This window comes from Camelus bactrianus, chromosome 29, assembly GCF_048773025.1.
Source record: "Camelus bactrianus isolate YW-2024 breed Bactrian camel chromosome 29, ASM4877302v1, whole genome shotgun sequence".
Taxonomy (NCBI): domain Eukaryota; kingdom Metazoa; phylum Chordata; class Mammalia; order Artiodactyla; family Camelidae; genus Camelus; species Camelus bactrianus.
In genome coordinates, this window is record NC_133567.1 from 2785539 (window position 1) to 2791538 (window position 6000).

A 6000-nucleotide genomic window follows, 5' to 3' on the forward strand; every position below is an offset into this window, starting at 1 on the left:
CCCCCCCGGAGCAGGTGATCTTCAAAGGGGGTTTCTAGAGTCGCGTGGAAATGCCTGGCGATGGAAGAAATCTTGGACCTCGACGAGCCTGGGTGGCCTTAGGAGGAGGCAGGTCTGTTTCGATGTTTCTCATCGCTGGGTTGTCCCTGCTCCCAAAGCCTCACCCTCTAACTTTGCACAACTGGCAGTGTGACCGTGAACCAAAGCCATATGTCTGTGTCCTTTTGCCAAACGACTCCAGCAGATAGTCAGTTATTCCCTGAGGAAGACAGCGCGTGCCAGGGATTTCCATTAGCCACCGCCGCGCCACGGCTCTGAGTCACAGCTCTGTAACCTAAGGGGGCAATCGCCAGCTTCACATTTTAGAAGGCTTTAAAACCCTTTTTAATATGCCCTGCTTAAGGACAACTCATTGTAAGTGACACCCTAAAAGGGCCTTAACAATTTTCTTTCTTGCTGTTATTTTGAGGTGTACGTGTTGCAAAACACATAAATGTTAGAAAAAAGCTCCTTCGTGCAGGGATAGGCTATTTTAGATGGATTTTTCCCAAGGACAACCCAACGCACCGCAACTCTGTTTGTAGGCGTTAACTCTGGACGCCATCTACGGCGCTTTTAAAAACATGCTTAAAAAACAACCTCACTCATTCACTCTTCATCCTTACGTTAACTAATTTCTAATACAAATGAACTCAAATTGGATGTTTAAAACTATTTTAAATGCTGAACCTTTCTTTGAGGGCAAACGTGTGAACAAATGGTACACGCACAATCAGCATGTGAAAGGCGCTGTGGGCCCAGAGGACTTCGCCTGCTGAATATTTTAAAATATCAAAGCGATGGTGCTTCCCGCCAAGTCACCGCTCTACACTGAGCATCGACAGTACATTTCTTTCAAAGCGAATCCACAGAAAGCCAGCACTGTTGTGGAGGAGAACTTGTACACGGACGCCGCGGCCGATGTCTTTTATTTCAATATATTCTACTTTTTAATAAAAACGCTGCCTTACCTCCCACTCTTTCTCTAGGTGACTTGTGCACTGAGGTTTTCCCTCCTCCGCCAGAATGACGAAATGTCTTTGCTCGCTTTAGTGAGGAATCCTGCAATTCATTCTATGAAGATAAAAAATAAGAGAACAAAAGCATGTAAGAAAGGACAAATACACGGAAGGTCAGTGACAAGCACAGACATGAGCTTAAACCGTCACCCGTGACCCGGTGGGCTACAGTGTGAGCTGAGTAGACATTTTATACTAACGTCTTAATGGCAGAAAGATGTTTACATCTTTTAAGGTGAGCCAAATTAATTTTTATCTGTATTACCAAACTATATATATATCATGCCTTCAGTTGACCTGGAAAATTGGATAATAGGGACTCTCAGTGGTCATGATTGTCATTTTTTGCTTTAACCACCAGAAGAAAAAGCTCAGACGAGGTTTGGCATGAGCTGCACTCAAGGAGTCACAGAGGACAGCGTCCAAAGGCGTCCTTATTTCGGGTGACTGAGGGCGTCATTATCTCCTGCGTGAGGCTGTCCTTAAACGCTACCAGTGTTCTTTGCCAATGTTTTAACCTGCTTTCCGTGGAAACCACGTGCACGTCACCTCCTCGCTTTCAGACACAATACACAGGCCTGCACCACCTCTATTTTGTCCCAGGTGTGGGACGGAGTCTGTCCTCTGGCCATTTGGCCCTGGAGGGAAAACTCTGAAATTCAGTGCGACACACTCAGTCTCAGACAGACAGTTAGACAAGCACTGTGCATATACCGTCGCTGTCAACACACCCGCAGAGCGCTCTGGCCAGCAGTTCCGGTGCTGTAGGACACGCGGCGCCAACCTTCCTGGCAGGAGAGTTCTCGCGTCCGTCTTTCACCCTTTGCAGTAGATTGGGGTGCCCAGATTTCTCAGCATGAATTTCTGGGTTCCTTGAAAGCTCTGACCAGACATTAAGCAGATGCTTCTCCAACCCAAGTCAGCCACTGGAGTTCCTGGGGAAAGAAAATGGGGATAACACTCTCGAGGAGAAAGCAGATTACTGCCCGTGAGGTCAGGGCTGGAGTGTGGTGCAGGACTCGGGGGTTCTGAGTCTGCCTTTGACGGCAGCGAGAAAGAAAAAGGCTTTCTCTGCAAATGCGTTTGGCTTACCCTCCTTCCCCCTCGGTCCACCTGCCTGTCCCCTTTGTCTGCCACACTCTAACCTAAAACAAAAGATCCCGGAAAACACTGGTGGGCAGAGCTCTTTCTAAATCCTGAAAGTAATGGCTTTTTGTCTACACCCAATCGTGTTGTGTGTTTATTAGCAATACATTTTCCATTTATTTTCTCAAAGATTGCCAGTAAAGACCCGAATCGCATAAGGGAGTAGCTGTAAACCCTCTGAGTTCCCTAATGTCAAACTCATTAGCATCCGGATAACCACACAGCGGCACATCATCTGCACAACTGCAATTTTTTACTACTTTTAATAGCGTTTCTCAAAGGGCTCATTTTCAACTTTCTTCAGTGGTTAGTTGGTTCTCAGGGGAGAAGTAGCTTCCCGACGCGGCGGCTTCACTCAACAGCCCCGCCGTTTGCTGTCAGGCATCAGCCCTCTGCCCTGACCCATCTGCTGTCTCCCCCTCCCCGGGGACCAGGGCTGAGGCAGTGCAGCTGAGATCCACAGAGGGCGCCGACGAAATGTAACTTCAGAAATCTGATTTGACACCAAAGTGCTGGGCAGCCCGAGCCCACCAAAACACGAACGGGGGTGGGGAGGGACCCCCAGACGCTCCGCACCCCTGCGTCCATCACGCCTAACTTCCCCGCCCTCTCCTTGGAAGCAGGCTCTCTGCTGATGCCAAGAGGGAGCTTCCACTGAAGTCGGCTCCGTCTCTGCTCTGTGTGTGTCCCTTTTATGGTGTCAAAGAGACACCTTCTCAAACCCATTTCTTGTTAATTGCCATGCTCCACTCTCTTTGCTGATCCTAAGCCGCGTTCTGAGACTGAAGTACTTACTAAAGTATTCAGAGGAAATACACCTTCTGGAAGACAGTTAACCTAAGACTTGGGGTCTTGACCAAACTCCACCCCCAGCCCACCAGGATGAACGCTCTTCCGTCAAAGCTCACGTTCTTGTGCGACAGCAACCTTCAAAGGTGAAACTATGAGACAGCCAAGTGTCGGAAACCTGACGGGACACGCGGTCCTTACGCCTGTGCACAAAGCCAGGCCCGGTCTTACTTGTTAAACAGGGTTATCACGGAGCGCCCTGTCTGCTCCGCCGCACGCCCGGAGTGAGGGCCAAGTCACCTACTCGGGGAGCACTTGCTTCTGAAAAAGAGAGTTCTTCAAACCTACGAAATAATGTAATGAACCCGCCATGTGATTTAAAAGAGGGGATATAAGATTATATTTTACTGGGGGGGGGTCCTAAAGTGACAACATGCACCTGCCAATTGTGTCCCTAGAGCAGAGAACTCTAGAGTTACTTGCGGTTCAAAACAAAAAACTCTCGAAAACGTTTCTTCAAACCAGGGAGGGTACAGCTCAGTGGTAGACAGCATGCCTAGCATGCACGAGGTCCTGGGTTCAATCCCCAGTCCCTCCACTAAAAATAAATAAATAAATCTAATCTCCCTCCCCAACAAATTTTTTAAAAAAATACCGAAGGGGAAAGGGTGGGGATTAACAGACACACGTTACTATATCTAAAATAAACGAGGACCGACTGTAGAGGACAGGGAACTGTATTCAATTTCAGTGATAACGTATAATGGAAAGGAATCTGAAAAGGAAAGAATGTACATGTAGGTACATGTATGACTGAGTCACTTTGCTGTACACCTGAAATGAGCATTGTAAGTCAACTACACCTCAATAAAAATGTAAAAAAAAAATTCTCCAAACTAAACTCAAAGTGAAAAATTCACTGAGAGAGCAAGTAAATTGAGCACGAAGCATCAGAGCGCCTGCCGCCCTGCGGGGGCGCTGCTGGCTTTGGACTCTGCTTCCCGATGGGCCCCGTCGGGGCGCGAACGCGGGGCGGGCTCCTCTCAGAAGTCTGGACGTTAACGCAAGTTCTGAACCCCGCTCCTGCGTTTAGTTTCCCGCCAAGGACAGCGAAAGCGGGAGAGGGGCACGCATCGACCCCGCCCTGCGGCCCTGGGCCTGGTCTCCACTTAACCTCTCAGCCCCTCTCCTGACCGCAGCGTCTCCCCCAGTCGCTCCTTGGTTGGAACGATGATGAAGGGAGGTTTTGTTTTGTTTTGTTTTGTTTTGTTTTGTTTTGTTTTGTTTTAATGGGAAGGCAAGTCCTTTACAGTTCCAAGTTTCCAGATTTACTTTTATATTAATCAGCATAATTTAAGTGGGAGCAAAATTTCGTGTAAACCTTAATGATACCTTTGCCCGGACAGTTGAATTGTTTGGTTTTCCATTTACCATGTTGCTCCATTAAATTTCCAATGAAAATTGAAACCCCTTATTTTGACATTTCTAGTCAATGAGCTACAGAACAGGCTTTCCCATCAGAGCAAGAGATTCTATATTTAGAAACCGATGTATAAAAATTACGTTAGCCAACTGCCACTTTGTATTTAGGCCATCGAAGATGACTTTCTTGTTCTCAGCTTTCCGCGTTGATATTCCTGGATACGCGTTATTGGCTGGAACAAATGAAGAGAAGTCGTGACTTTCTTTTAAGTTGTTTCGGGTGAAGAAAAATACTGTTTATTGGCCACAAGCCGTACTTTTACCATCAGCCCATAATTAGGCTCCTGATCACGGGGGATCAGAAAAAGGGACTGCACCCAAACTGGAAGTATTCTGATGGGAAAAAAAAACAGCCCCAACTGCAAAGTTGGGCAGCCATATTGCTTACTTGGGGTGGGGTGGGGGTGGATTGTAAATCGTTGCATATTCAACAAGACTAATTCTTTGATATTAGCAACCACGTTGCTTTTCATGATCCATTTTGAGTACTTCGTGCTTCCTGAGCAATCACTGAAAGTCGAATCTGAACAAAATGTCCTGTTATGCAGCAGAGTTTGTCATTTCAAAAGAAGAATAAAAACAAGACTTGTCAACGTACAAAACCTCCATCGCTGAGTCTAATTGACTTTTACTGGTTTGCCTGGCTTTCTGCAATAATCTCTGCCCTGTAGAGCCTTTCAAGGAACTCTCAGTGCAGGACGTGCTATGGCAACTCAGATCTTCTCTAGAAAATGCAGTTTTTTGCTTTGCAAATTGCGGCAGTCCTACAGAGCATCCAAATAACTTCTGGTTTCTGCTGTGATTGATACGAAGTAATTGTGCTCGTGCTGGCAGGCGTTCGTATTTGTGTTAGCATTTGTGTGTATCCTTCTGTTACCTGTGAAAATAAAACCCAGGCCTCTTCTCTTGGAACTCTGAAGCCATGCCAATGACTTGTGCAAGGCCCATATTTCTCCTGCAAGAGGACTTAACTTCCACCTGATTTAAGGAACAAAACAGCCCTCAAAGATACTTACAGCCTCGCTGCAATTAACATAACTGCATTCAGATACCATTTGTGACGGGTCGTTCCCACACCTTGTGGGGGAAGAAGTTGCGTGCTGTAAACATTATAAACATACTCAAATAAGCTTAACAGAATCGGCCGCGCTTACTTCTGCCTAGATCATGGACCAGCGAAATGGTTAACGCAAATGGATTTATAATTTGCTTTGGGGGGCCAGTTTCTTCTCCTTATTTATTAGCCCAGCTGATGGGGCAGATTTGATGAGGCACTTCTGGAATAATTGAGTCATCACACAAAGAAGGCTGCTAGCATTCAGAGCGGTTTTATCAGCAGCAAGCAGGCCTGATTACTGACAATTACACTCTGATCCGGTGATGGAGGAGAAAGAGCCAACGAGTGGGAAACGTCCGTGTTTCCATCCAGGAGTAATTTCTACATTCACTTTACATGCTAAGTGTTTCCTATCTCTGCATAATAAACTGTAAACAGGAATCGATGGCACAATGTCCCTTAATATTT

General features: G+C 46.5%; 1 protein-coding gene across 1 annotated transcript in view; it reads right to left on the reverse strand.

Moving 5' to 3' along the window:
* The window catches only part of ST18 (ST18 C2H2C-type zinc finger transcription factor), an 85643-nt gene extending 83826 nt beyond the window's left edge, over positions 1-1817 (reverse strand). Inside the window, exons 1-2 of the mRNA XM_010970701.3 lie at positions 1790-1817; positions 1011-1113 (exon numbers count right to left, since the gene is read on the reverse strand). The gene's annotated coding sequence lies outside the window, so the exon portion shown is untranslated. The remainder of the gene's footprint in view (positions 1-1010; positions 1114-1789) is intronic.
* Positions 1818-6000: the final 4183 nt, after the last annotated feature.